Source organism: Gigantopelta aegis, unplaced genomic scaffold (assembly GCF_016097555.1).
Source record: "Gigantopelta aegis isolate Gae_Host unplaced genomic scaffold, Gae_host_genome ctg4848_pilon_pilon, whole genome shotgun sequence".
NCBI classification, from domain to species: Eukaryota; Metazoa; Mollusca; class Gastropoda; order Neomphalida; family Peltospiridae; genus Gigantopelta; species Gigantopelta aegis.
The window spans coordinates 10,799-26,202 of record NW_024534080.1 but is presented as its reverse complement, the minus strand read 5'-3'; the positions used below and the strand labels follow the sequence as shown (position 1 = coordinate 26,202).

The 15,404-nt window shown below is 31.4% G+C and overlaps 1 pseudogene; it reads right to left on the bottom strand.

Annotated features, from left to right (window-relative positions):
- Window positions 1-5,011: 5,011 nt before the first annotated feature.
- LOC121366148 lies at window positions 5,012-10,610 on the bottom strand (annotated as a pseudogene).
- Between the last annotated feature and the right edge of the window lie 4,794 nt (window positions 10,611-15,404).

Here is a 15,404-nt window from a genome sequence, read left to right as displayed (position 1 = left end):
TTTTAATGTTGAAACATAGCAAAACAGAAACAAGGGCTACAGAAAGCTTTAAAGAGGAGCAAGACATATCACTGTGAATAGGCAATTATACCACAGCATTGTCTTGATTACTTTTAGTATTTTATAGCCAATATCAATAATAAAAAACCTATGATTTATATAATACTATATGTCTCCTTGTGCTTTGTAGTAGCTAACCTACTACTGTCATCATTGCTGTCAATGGAATGTGCAATGAAGGTACATATGGAAGTCCTATCTTGTGCAGATGGTATCTCAAGCTAGTAGTGTCTACTTTCAAAACATTAATAAGATTATAATCACTTAGTTTACATAAAAGTCAATCCCATAGTATCCTAAAAAACTACTATGGCATGCTAAGTCTATGTAAGCAAATTAATTTTTTAATATAATATTAATTATATTGTCAGGGCTGTGGTTAGGGAGAGAGTACATGGTACCAATAGCCACAAGACTACATACCACCTGCTTTCAAGGGCATTCTAGAGCTTCTACATGTAACGTAAAAGTCACTATAAATAAATATGATATGTGGAGTTGTATAGCTTTTTATTGTACAAACTACAGGTCAACTTATTTCCACATTATTAAAAATACTTTTGGGACTTCAAAAATTTTGATAGGCTTCCTGCTATACTATAAAAACCCTGCTTTACTGACATACCTTGTATTTTAATTGCTTTCTCTACAATTGTGAATAATCTCATTGTTTTCTCTTTAAAAATTGTCCAATAAAACTCTCCCTATCACTGTAACAGTTATACGAGTCCTATATAACTGGCATTTCAATGAAACATTCACTATGATGAACTGTAACATAATATTTCTCCTGTGTGCTGTAGTAGCGAACTACTATCATTACTGTCAATGGATCTGGAAAATGTGATGAAGGTCTGAAATCAATATATATTATCAATAATCCTGTATTAATTGATTTACAGATTGTAATGTACCTAAAAGCTGTCAGGACTGGTATGATTTGGGTATAAAGAAAAGTTGTCGTTATCCAATATATCCAGATGGAAAAAACTCAACAATGGTAAGCTACAACTGTACATAAATTTCCTCGTGTTTACAGTACAATACATATTTAGGTCTTCTGTGATATGAAGGGTACTAACTGTGATTATAAAGGAGGTTGGACTAGAGTGGGTTATCTGATATGAGTGAGACCAATGCTAAATGTCCTACTGGACTAACAAAACACATATTTCAGCAAAATAAACGTTCGTCGTCCATTATGTGTTCGATCAACTTCTAGTGGTGGTGGTTGTGCTTCAACCACTTTTTCTTCTCTAGGAGTGAAATATAGCAAAATTTGTGGCCGGATTCGAGGATATCATATAGTAGTCCTGATGGGTTTATAGATATGGCAGTAATTTAAACCGTATTGATAACATATTATGTGGATGGTGTTTCTATAACATATGGTAAAAGCCCTCGTCACCATATCTGGACTTATGCTGCTGGTCATCCTGGTAATCCTGGTCGTTGTCCCTGTGAAACACCCTCTACAAAGTAGTAACCCTCCACCTCCTTCTTTTGTGGGCAACAATTACTACTGTGAAGCAGGTAATGATGTTCTCTGGGATGGAAAAGGCTGTCCAGGTTCCGAAGCTCCTGTTGTAAGAATACAAAACAGCCCTGGTTCTATCGAGGACTGGCAGTACAATTAAAGATGATATTGAACTGAGGTTGTGTGATGATCAAGGTTATCCTGATGAAGCAGTACCAATAGATTTTATTGAATTATATATTCGCTGAAGAGTGCAAACACTGAAATTCATTCGAACATTGCTATAACTTTGACTTTGAAAGTGACATTTGCATTAGTTTAGTTTTGATTAATTTTTTAGTTGAGATGTTATTTGAGTTTTTGTTCAATAGATTGTTTAGTTTTGACTTCTTTTAGATTTGTAGTGAACTATTTACAGAAATAAATTTTGTACTCATGAAAATTTAGGTACAGCCTTGATGATATGACTGGACATGCTTATATAGGACATTTCAATCTCATATCAGTTTTGACTATTAAAAACACTGGTCTTAAAAAACCATTATTATTTTGATCAGTCAGAAAATAAGTCAAAATCTAATCGAATATTGAGTAGAGTGACATGTTCCATTGTATAATGATGTGTTTTAATATCATAAGTACTTATAGAATTAAAGCATTATAAAAAATAGTAAAGTAGGATCAAAACATTTGTTAGGCTTCAAGATAAAAACAATCAGCAAAAGTAAGGTAATGCTTACACATGTAAAGCAATTTATTATGGACTTATTATACATAAGCTATAGCAGGTTAACAGGTCAAATAAAGTATCTTAGAGAATTGAATCCTTAGCAACGACACTAGATTACACAATAAATAAAAGTTACAATATACCAGTTATAGACCTGGAAATAACTTACACTTAAAAAATACCCCATTGATAGATTTGGCAAATGAGAAGGAAGTCTCTAGCTGGCTGATTCCACTATGATCAAGAGTTATGATTTCTCACTTTGTATGGATGCCATTTCTCTGAGATATATGTATGGTTGCCAACCATCTCTCTTACCCACAACCAATAAAATGTGGTCAATTATTTACAGTTGACCATATCCTTAACTGTCCAACTGGGGGCTTTCCCCAATGCACCACAAGACATCCAAAATAATGGGAAACTTATTTATTATATAGTCCATAAAGGACACTAAAGACTATTTATCTAGTACTTTGATAGATATGGTCACTATTAAATCTTGGTTAGTAATTTGATATTATATAGCCACTGTTCATGGTAACTTTGATAATATATAAACAATATCCCTTTATTTTCCTTCTAATATTTTCATTCACAAATCTCCTCCAAGTCATGCTTTTATCACTTTGATCCTCTTACCTTACCATCCCTTTTCTCACTCATCTGCTTCACAAAACTCATTTTCCCTTCGTTCTCTCTCTATGGAATTCACTTCCTTATCAAGTGAAATCTAGTTCATCTCTAATCACTTTTTATATCTAAAGTAAAAATGATTATTTACTAATCATTCACTTATATCACTTATCACACTAAAACTTACCAGATACCATCAATCATTTATTTTATTTTGCCTTATTAATTATACTATATCCAGTACTTTAATACTGTTTTATTTATTATTGTTCTATACTGTTTATGCCATTTAAACTAGCAGTAGCTATTGGCCATTCATTTTATCAATAAAAAAACATGCAAATGGCTACTCATGTTTAGCTGCAATCTACCTGTTAGTCTTTTAGTACAGTGGCAGACCTTCCCATTCCTTCTAAAGTGCTGAATACAAGTGAAGTAAATTTGCTGTCTTCCACTTCATGGACCTGCTGCTTACACTCATGTTATTTCTCCCCTCATGATGTCTATAACACACAACAACCTCAGCAAAGTGGTTGGAAAATAGGGTTAAAAACATATCTAAATGTTGTCATGTTCCCTAGAATCATATGCCTTGAGTCCAGACATGCAGAGTCTTCTCTGTTACTTGTACAGGTGTTCACATGTTGGCACCTTTTAAACACGAGTCTAGTGGTAAAGTATTAACAAAACATATTTAATCTCTTTTTATTAGTAGGTGATAGTTAGACCACTCAAGCAAAAGGTATCTTTTAATGATAAAGAAAAGCAAAGCAATAAACTTAATAATTACAATAGAAGTCCATTTCAAACCAAAAAAACTAAAATTAATAAAAATAAACAATAATATTATATTAAACAAGACAATGCAGCAATTGTAATAATCAATAATTAAAATAATAAAAGTCATAATAATCTACATTGTTATCAGCAGACTATGACATTGTTTTTTACAAATCATTTTGTTTTATATCAGGAAGGGCCATTCACTTCAATTAGAACAGGTTCTTTGAATTTTTTATCCGAACATATTTATCTAAGCCCTACAGTGATAATAATAGATATTTATTTTTATTATAATTTATAAAGCAATAATAAAAAATATGCATTACCACATATTTCTTCTCCAGGCTCTCAGGAAATTATGTAGGGAAAGAGGCAAAGGAGAACCTGGAGAACATTGTACACACGGGTACAAAATCACCTATGTATAGTATACACAGTTTACTGTATGACCAGATATCTTTAAATATTGGTATACTAACTATGTCTGAGTGGGATTATAAAAAATAAGCAAGAGACTTGTTCAAAGATGCTGTCTCTATTTGCCAATGGAAAGAGCAGGAATATAAACCTTCTTGTTGAAAAAGTTAGCAGTAACCAAATATAATAAAGAAATGCTGCCTCCTTCAAGGTAACTATCCTAGTCCTAGTCATTTAATCACTTTACACTAGCCCTCTCACTAAATTCTTTATTATCAACAAGGATTTGTTAGTACTGACTTGATTTACCTCTCCAAAGTAGGACACAAAGGAGACACTTCACAAACAACACTATCTTTAGCACCATTAGTTGGCCTAAAACAAAATGATAGGAGATGCAGTTAATGGATAATAAACAAGGAAAAATTATAGTGAAGTGAGCAAAATGTTATAATAAAAAAAACTAATGGTACAGCAAGAGAATCAGATATTGCCGGTCCATTATGGAATAGGATAGTTCAATTAAATAGATATTTATATTAAGTAATAACATATTACATATATGCCTTAAAAAGAAAAAAATACTCTAACTTATTAGATAATATCATTCTTATATATTGAGTGATGGTCATGTAATATGATATAATACTTTTAATGTTATATTATACTCCTACACTAAGGTTTAAGGGGAGGAGTTTCTTCATAGCATATAGTTATGTAAAAAGGTTACAGAGCTTATCACTCTCTCTCTCTCTCGGTATTGCAAGTTCACAAGTTCACTTAGTAAAAGTAATTTAACTTCTAACCGAGGCATTAATGGAAGTTGTTGCCCACTATCATCATAATCATACCACCTGATGTCAAAAATTGACGATAATGAAGATTCATAAGTGCAGCACGACATGTACCAGGAGAGTCACTACCAGAACCTGGTCCATTCTTGAGTGGAGCAAACTCATCTTCACGTAAAAACTTCTAATACAGCAAAACTTCTAATGAGAATGTAAAAGTCAATATAAAAAAAAAATAAAGTAGTAATAACAATGTAATTATGTGAGTTGTGAATGAATAACTCAATGACAACTATTATAGTTAATTAAAAACCACTTTTAATTCAAAAACTCTTGCTAGCTATTAGGAAGATCAAAATGGAGTTGAAACAATTTTAATGCTAATTCTTGCATTTTTTTCATTCTATTTATATTTTATCTAATAGCAGGTTTAAATTCTGGTCTAAGACTTTACTATTTCGACTGCAATGTCATGATAAAAATTTCTCTTAACATGTACATATCACTAGAGCACAACTTGCTATCTGTATACAAAACTTTAATTGCTGTAGAATAAACATTCAATTCAAAATTTTAAAATTTTAATTCAAGTTTACAATTGCTTTGCAAAGAGTAACAGACATAACAGATGTATTCTGACCCCACACTAAATCAACAAGAATTAACTACTCCATTTAAACTTAGTCTCAAACGTTGAATTTGATTTTGTAAAACTAACAAAACAATTACTTACTTGAAAAACTGAAATACATCAAAGACAAATTTCTCCATTTTTATACCATTAGGAGATGATGGTTGAACCCTATCATTAGAAAATGATAATTCACAAAGACAAATATAACTGAACAATAGGTAACATTGTACAACAAATATAATAATACAAATATATTTCAATTGAACTAACCTAGTTAAATCAACTGAAATAGTATCCATTATGGCTTCAATTATTGGACAATAAACTACTAACACGTACTTTTAGGCTTCTGGTTGGTTTTGTATAAACGTAAATAATATGTCAACAGTAGGTATAGCTTTGTGGGTAGAGTCTGTAGTTCAGTATTGGGTTCAAATCAACTATGCTAACCAAGGTCTTACTTAGTTAAATGATACAATAATTTTTTTTAGCGTACATGTACTTTCTCCAGTTCATTAACAAAAGGTATCTTTTTGTTTGCAATATGATGACTTAATTCATCAATATACTGACCACAAAAAAAACTCTCTAAAAATGGCAATGTGAAGTAATGATTGCATATATTGCTGCACTATATGTCAATGTGCCATCAGAGTTAGTTTTTCTGCTGTCTCAATAGATATTTCACTATATTCCACTACCTAAGAACAGGAAGAGGAGAGGGAGGGATAGATGTAACAATACTCACTACACATTATAGTATATACCTGATATTTGCCATCTAGCAGACAGACCACACCCACTTTTTCAGTTGGCTGAAACTTCCTAATACCTGTATAATAGACATGGACCACTAGTTATTAAAATTCACTAATTCAACGAACCCTATTATAATGTAATATAATATAACACAGCTTACCTTAGCACCACAATCAGCCTCCTTTGTCAGTACAGAAAACCCTACAAACATGATCAGCCATTTTACTAATATATTGTCTACCATATACATGTACACATTGTAACCCTCTAGATTTCATGTCCTAAAAACAAGAGAAAAAGATACCAGTCATTTCAGTTAACAAGTTTAGTTCATACTCCCTAGATCATGTGATAAATTAGTCATTGTACTATATTTGTTTACAAACATATTGATTACCACAAAAGGTTAACAATTATATAACACAATAAACAAAATGATCAAATTGTTATATTAATACAATAGATGTAATCAAGAAACAGTTAAAGGTTTCCCAATAAATTTAGACAATTAAGTCCATTAGAGTCATCACAGTTACAAAAGCAACATTTCATATTTGTGAGATATATTCAGTTTCTTTAGTATACTAACCTTAAAACCTTACATTTTAAAAAAGATTTTAAATGAAGCAAGAAAAAATTAATGTATAAGCATGGCTGAGTGTTCCAGATTTGCCATCAGAATTCCCTATGAATCCCAACAATACCATCTCAATATCATATGGGGACTGTGGGATTATGGACGATATATATGTATTCTGATGGCAAACCTGGACATATATGGAATGTATTGAAAGCAAATGAATGTTTTTGTTGGTGGATTCCATAGACTTGAAGCCACTGCACTTAAACTTAACTTTTGACCTTTTAAATCACTCTAAGGGCTTCATCATGTTGGTAATTTAATACATAAAATTTATATTTCGTCCTTATACCAGTACTATATTAATAGGTAATTTAGTGACAAATCAAATGTATAGATTGTAGACTTGAACTAAAACAACAAAAAGGCACTATTGCAGCAACAAAAACATTAGGTTAAAAAAGGGTCAAGGTTAAAATAAAACAGATACTAGTAAAGACAAACAGCTAATGGTACATATAATGTCACATTGTATAATAAATGTCTTATAAATACTAACTCTAAAAAAATCCCTCTAGCATGTTTAGTTTTGGTATTGCTAAGTGCTGCATAAAGTCCTCCTTACCATCAGGAGCTTTAGCAATGCGATGTTTTTGATCTAATAGTATTTGCCTTGATAATCAAGACATGGTAAAAGTGTTTGCTCAAATACAATGACATTGTTAGGGTAAGACCAAATAGCTATGATTCTTAAAGAATTCTTCAGTAGTATCACGAGTATATTCACTAGTCATAATATACCTGAGTAAGATAAGAATAGTCACATTACCAGAGTTATATAAACTATAATAACATATTATAACACGGTATATAAAACTATTGATAAGAGACTTGTAATTAGAAGATGTTGAGAAATTTGGTATTTTTTGCCCCACCTATCGTAGTAATTTCTCTCAATTAGGAAATCATTAATTTGTCAAATGTCATATTTTATACCATTTTTTCTAACTTAATATAATTCAATACTCTATAGTATACCTAATGAAATAGTAAATAAACAATAAGTTACTAGGCAATACCCAAACTATCACACCTCTACCTACTACATACACATGATACAAAATAAAAAAGACACTTTCAGATACAGTATGATATGTTATGGACCAGACATCAATGCTCAGGGTCCACTATTAGAAAGGGTTTCAAGATATACATAAAATTCCACTTAACATACCAAGGTATTACTGTGACCTTTCCATAAGATTCTTTAGCTAACTGTTGCAATCTAAAAATACGTTCAGCTTGTACATTGATTAGAGCGTCTTCTTTGAGGGTAGGTCAACATCATACATACCTTTAGGATATGGTACCCCAGGAGAATAGACGTGTACCTTGTCCACCTATGAAGTTGAGGAAATAAACTATATTAAGTGATGTGTTAACAAATTAAAAGAACCTAATTAAATACGTTTGTTAAGGAAGCAAGTATGGTCATATAATAATGTTATAAAGATAATAATAACATTCATATCATTTTGATGCTAAAATTTCTATAGGATGTTCTACAGGTATACTGTATATATAAAGTCTGTAATAAGGATATGCTACACAGTATATATGTATGTGTGTGCTAGGAATGTACTATATGTACATCATTTCTAGTACATATCACCAGTATATAATGAACCCATAGTAATGCGTATGTGCTATGATAAGGTGTTTGCATGCTTCATATTGAAAAAGAACTTATCTTTTGCAAGATATTAGAAGTAAACCACCTAGCAAACAGTTGTTATTATTACCACCTATGTATTTTCAAGCCGAACAACAATATTATACAATTGCCAGTTCTCTGTTATTCTCTTCAACAACTTATTTCAAGAACTCAAGATTAAGACCAATAATTATTATTGAGATATTAGGATGATAGTGATTAATTAGGAGTATATACTTATCAAAAATGTGGTCATTCTACTACACACTAAACCATGTCATCATAAATATAAATGAAAAACTGCTAGTCTATTAACATTAATATTCCCATGTTATTTCTATGAAATCAATAAGATTATTATTACAAATAAAAATTCATTTATATAGTCATAATATTGATGGAGTGATTTCCTCTACCACCTCTATATTTGTTTTTATATGTTATGTATAATGAATTTCAAAAAGGAAGGAAACAAGGTAGGGAGAGATAAGTACACAAGTCTATAGTAAAATCCCTTACATAAGTAGTAACCTATCAATAAACAATCTTTTAAGTATTCAGTCATTCAATCCTGCAGGGGTACCAGTATCAATTCTAAATGTTTTTATTCATTCCTAGATACTGGCTATAGCTATCACATATATAATATTGTTGTATATAATATTTAATTAGTAGGTAACAGTCATTCTTTATCCAAGACTACATTATTGGCTAGCTACTTATATAAGGGATTGTATGTGATGTTATCCTTGGCCTTGTTCTTTCCCTTCCAGATAATCATACCAACATCTTTCATTTTTAAATGCATTATTTACTTACATGTATTATACCAATAGTTATACTATAAAATATATGTAGTATACTAAAAACTGTACTGTACAATAATAACTTAATGTAAATGTATTTAGTAAGTGGTATTCTTACCAGCTAATAAAGTACACCCACTTCTCCTCGAACTTATTCTCTCTAGTCCTAATTGTAAACCTTTCTCATTGGTTACTGTGTCTTTAGCTACACTACCATATATGCTCTCATCAAGTGGTAAAATGTGATCATCTTTTTTCTCAACAGTTGTTGGATTTTTGAGTCTTTTATAATATCTGTAATGTTAGTAAGGAAGTGAAGTGATAAAAACATTTCTATTACAAAAACAATGTATCTATAAGCACCTAAAGATAACTTTCATAATGAAGTAGGGGTTATCATGTTATTTCTATTTTAATATAGAAATAATTGAGCTATATGAACGATGATAGAATTCCTGAAAAAAGGTTAACAGAACATAAAAAGCTGTCATGAACAGAGATACCAATACACTGCTCTTGCATTGACATAGACCTATTGACACGGACACAGAAATTTTATGTTGAAAAGCAAATAATTAGAACAAGAAAATCAACTGGTGACAGTGAAAGAGGGGAGAACTAAAGAAAGCCATCTACATCAAAACCCACCAGCAACCTCATCACTTTGATCCGAGCTAACTTATAGCCACTCCCCCTACAATTAAATTAACCAGTCCGTGTTCATTTCACGCTTTGTGGTACAACTCTGTACTTGTGATTTCTAACATGGTACAACTTAGCGTCCTTTCTCTCTGTCCTAGGACAACTTCTGGCCTATATAATAACTGTAAACACCATGCATTTGCAGATATAAGTGACTATTTTCTTGCCACTGTTTTCTTAACAGGCTGATGAAGGCCTTTGGCCAAACCATTCTATTAACCGTTTTTTCAGATTCTTCATGTTCATATAGCTCAATTAATTTCTATATCTAAAATATAACTTTTATAATAAGTACTTTTAATTTATGTTTTGTGAGAGCACTTGATATAAAACACTAATTTATAAACCAAAATGTTGGTACTATTTCAAACCTAAAAACCGTATCTCATCATTACAAGAAGCAAGTATTTCACATTTCAAACTGACCGTTGCAGTTTGTCAAGGTACAATGGCAGAGATATCAGCATAGAGATTTTGTGTTCTAGCTCAGGGAGCTCATCTACCCACTTCAGAAGATGGTCCTGATCATATAAAGTCAATTTTTGTTTAACCATCACTCCAGTTGATCTGAGCCATTCCTTAAGTCAATAAATGACACAATCAAATAATTAATGCTCCTCTCTCTATTTAATGAAGATCAGAGGTTGTGTCTAAAATATTAGTACGTAAGACTTTACAGGTGTGAATGCTTGTGTTTAAGAGTGATCTTATTTGGTTACTGTATTAACACATTAGGCCAGTACAAATAAATGTAGGTCAAGGTGTGAATAATCACTTCATCAGAACTTAATATATGAATATTGAGGTTTAGGATGCTATAGGGCGTCTACCTGTATCTACAAACACAAAGTCCACATTAGTTAAGCTTTAATTCAATATCAATTATTAATAATGAGAGCATGTCTAACTCATCGCAGAAATAATACAAAATGGACTAAATATAGATGCTATGTCACAGTTACAGGACTTACCTCAATGAAAGAAGACTTCCAATCGCCAACTCAATAATTTACTCAGTAGCACGTGTGATCATGTGGTCAACGCCCATTTATTTAAATCCGTGACAAAATTTAATACGAAATGTTAGGGAATTACGGTGTGAGGATGAATAAGGTTCCCTGGAATAATGTCCCGGGGACAAAATTCACTAGTGAAGCTGTTTTGCCTCATCAATTCCTAGATACAACATACTTATATAGACTGGAGCATGAAAATTATTTCAAAATGCGTTAAAGATACTTTCTAGCTCATTTCAATTCTACACAACACAGTACTTTCAACAGCTTCAAGTTCTCTATCCCTCTGTTGCTGGTACTCTTATATATTCCAATCACCTCAAGCTCAACTTCTTTAATTATCCTCTCTCTGTTTAGTCAAGTCAGTAATTTTCATTCTCACTAATCAATCATTATTCTAGCCACTTGACACCTTTATTTCCTTCAAATGCTGCTAATCTCAGTGCTACAAAACCTCGTGACTATAAGCACATTCAATTTCTGTGTCACTCACTTATCATGACATTTATCTCCTCTATACACATAATGTAAAGCCTTACTGCCCCAGCATTCATTCCAGATTTTTATTACTAGTGTGTTCATATCCATGTTAAGTGTATGTGCCCGTTGAAATGAAATTTCCTGATCTTATTTTCATCTTCTTAAACTATCTTATAACGATTTACGTAAATATTTTTGTTTATGCTGTTCAAATTAAAAGTAAAAAAATGTACATAGATATAAACGAAAGTGCTTATCATTTTTTAAAAGGGACACTATTAATTTACAAGGTCAATCAAAAAATAGACCAATGTAGAATTATCACTGAGTTCAAAATTTTTTAGAAACAAAATTATCTTCACAACTTTTCTCATAAATACGTCTTAGTTAACTGTCTTTAGGGTTTGTACCACCATACACAATAAGATTATATAATGAACCCATTGCTCTTATCACTACTTCGGAGAAAGACTCCAAATCTACACATAACTATTAGACTAGTTAGATAAACAAAGGGCAATGTATTACTACTACTTGTCACTACCAAAAACAGCCAAATACCATAATAAGGCTATAATGCTAAAAAATTTAAGAGTGCACATTTAGTTATACCATGGCATTTAGATATACCCATTCAACAAGTTATTATCTAAAAGCCTATTTCTAATAACAGTAGTGAATGCTGTCATTTTCTGTGTTTGACATTTTGAGAAGATGAATTTGGGATAGAGGTAGTGTTAAGAGTTGACGAAGTACTTATTTTAGTAGTTGGTGTCATGGTGATAAATAACATGCATAAAAGACAATGGATGCAATCAATTCCTTTTCTTCAAAGCAATGAGATTGAAATTTTGTTGTTAAATAGTAGTTTCCATCCTGCTGGTCTTTTGACATTTCTTGACATTTAATGAAATATAAAAACAACTAACCCCTCAGAACTTTTCGTCTAGAGTTTCTAGTGGAACACAAGAAAAATTATTTACTTGACGTTTTGAAACCTGACTACCTAAACTGCATATAAACACCACATGGTCAATGGAAGAACACTCTGATCTTTTTTAAAATACATTGATTCCTAATGATCAGCGAGTTTCCTGATATTTTAAACTAACATATGATAACCCCAAATGAAAATGTTGAGGTCCTAAAAAACTTGTCAAAATATCATCTACAATTCTACATTGTGGCTTGAAGGAGTATCTTGATCAACAATGTTATAATTCTGACAAAAGAAATGTACTAAACTATGCACTAATTAAATGCCATCATATCATGGCAGGATTGGTTATCAGTCTATTATACTCAATAGTTGTTGGTTGTGGCAACCTTACAGAATCAAAGTTTGTATTCCAGAGCATTTAGCTAAATGCTCTAAAATAGTTCTCAAAGTCTTCTATAGAAGAACTTTGAGAACTACACAGGTGTCACAAATACAAGTGATATTGAACATATATTACAGTCTGAATTCTATTAAACCTTTTTGTATTATTAAGTAATATTTGTATTATAAAGGAGACTTTGTAAACAATCTCGACATGATAATGAATATGACGCAATTATAATAATTGTGTTCTTAATTTGAGTTTTGTCATTAACAGTCCAGCGTGTGGTTTGCAATTGTTATTGTAGCAGTAATCTCTTAATGAAAATTGAAACCATCTAGGCCTAACAGCTGAACAATTTATAAATTCATTATAAATTTTGACGACGAACGCCCACACGGATTAAAAATTAATTTAAGGCACAAAAATATGCACGAAAGGCGTTAAACATTTTTGTTATTAGGGCCGCGCCCCTTTTCCTTTCTATTTCACTTGAAAATTAGTACTCTTTAGTTATAGTAAACTATTACAGGTGAGGCAGAGAATTTCACTTAGGCCTATAATTTCTATCTCCATCAATACCTATCTCTAAGTAAGGAGAGACCTGACCTATGTGGGCGTGGCTCTTTCTATTGTGTAGGTACTTGGCGCTTGTCTTATAAATGGAAGAATGCCCTCACGTTCGACAGATGAGAATATATGTGTCACACACAAAGTTTACTGAACCCACTAACTGGTCTTGTAGTGATTGTGGCACTACTGATGGTGTCTTGGGTAATGAGTACCTTGCTAACCAGGTTTCATCCTAACATTTCAGTAATGGTCAGCATATCTGGTTTGTATAGTATATGTTATCCCTCTGTTATTCTGCTATTATGATGAATATGTTAGTACATTAACTTCAAGTGATTCTACATGCCAAGGAGAGCTTAGAAACAATATTATTTATATAGTTAATGTATAATTGTTGATTATTATTGTTAAGATTGTTGCAATGTTTTTTTTTTTTGTATTAGGCATGTCTACATGTAGTCATTTTGCTTGTGGTAGAGCAGCTAGTGGTCATGTCTATTAAACATTATCATTAGACACGTCATCCATTAGCAATGGAAAGTCAATGAGAATATGTTCACTGGGGTTAGTTAATACATAGTAAATGATATAATAAAAAGTGATTTTCAATATAAAACTTGACTAGTACATATGGGCAGTATGACTCAGTTTTATCATTAGGATAAGATTATCTTAATTGTCAGCTGTAACTACAATGTAGTTTATTTTATAATAGAATTGTCTACACTAAAGAAGTAAGCCAAGTTTTTAACATCATGTTAATGAATTAATCTACAGTATAATAATGTTTTTTATATATGGATTTAAAATTACAAGGTCTTGTAGATAGCCAAATACATTTAGTAACATATATTGTTCATTGTGTTGGTAACATTTTTTATACACATACATGTATACATGTAAACAAATAATATGATTTGATTAAGTATAATGTTTTTCTTCTTTCAGTTACCTGTGCGATGACTGGGTCCTCAATGACACACTCTACTGGTGATATACAATTAATACAATCTTTATTACAACAAGTTGTGGCACAAAATTATCAAGAATCTCGTACTCGCAGTGGCGTGTCATCAGACCAGCCTCTTTGTTTATGAGAATGGAAAGGCAGGTTTGCCCATTAATAATTAACATCATATAATCCAGTATTCTATTTTACCTTAAAAGAAGTTTAAATTGTTAACATTTTTTCCATCAAATCAAACAATATTAAGTTAAATTGATTACATAATATAATATCATATTATCAGTACATGAAATGTATATTGTGTTAAAGATATTTGTTTGTTACATGTATAACAACAGTCCTAATTGCTTTGTTGTTGTTAAATATTATTGTAGAATTGAAGAAGCCAATCTCGTACTGCTGACAAGAGATACACTGCTATCTGTCACTGGAAGTAAGTATTACAATATAAAATCCAATATTATACTCAATCATCTTATAATTACTCATAATATACTGATTATTTTAGATACTTACAATTATCAAGAACATTTAATCATGGAGACATTTTGTGCAACTTGCCAAGGTACTTTCACAAAGTGCATATTAACTACATGTTAGTAATAAGGGTACCAAATTATATATTACTAATCTACTATTATATACTACTATCTGAAATATACAATAAATATAATAATGTTCTAATTATTCTAAGGAATGTTCGTTATTCTTCTATTTAGTTAGAGAAGAACAATCATCTAATGTACCACTACACGCTACATCAAGTTCTTCATCTAATTTTCTGTCATCTGTTGGTCGTCAAAAACTCATAACTCCTGGAATGACAGTGTTTAGCGTAACCTAGGCAACACATGTTTATATGAATGCAGCATTACAGGCACTAGGTCAGTTTCACCCCACAAATGTAATACAAATAGATGTCCTTTGATACATATACTTGTTATATTGATATATAAT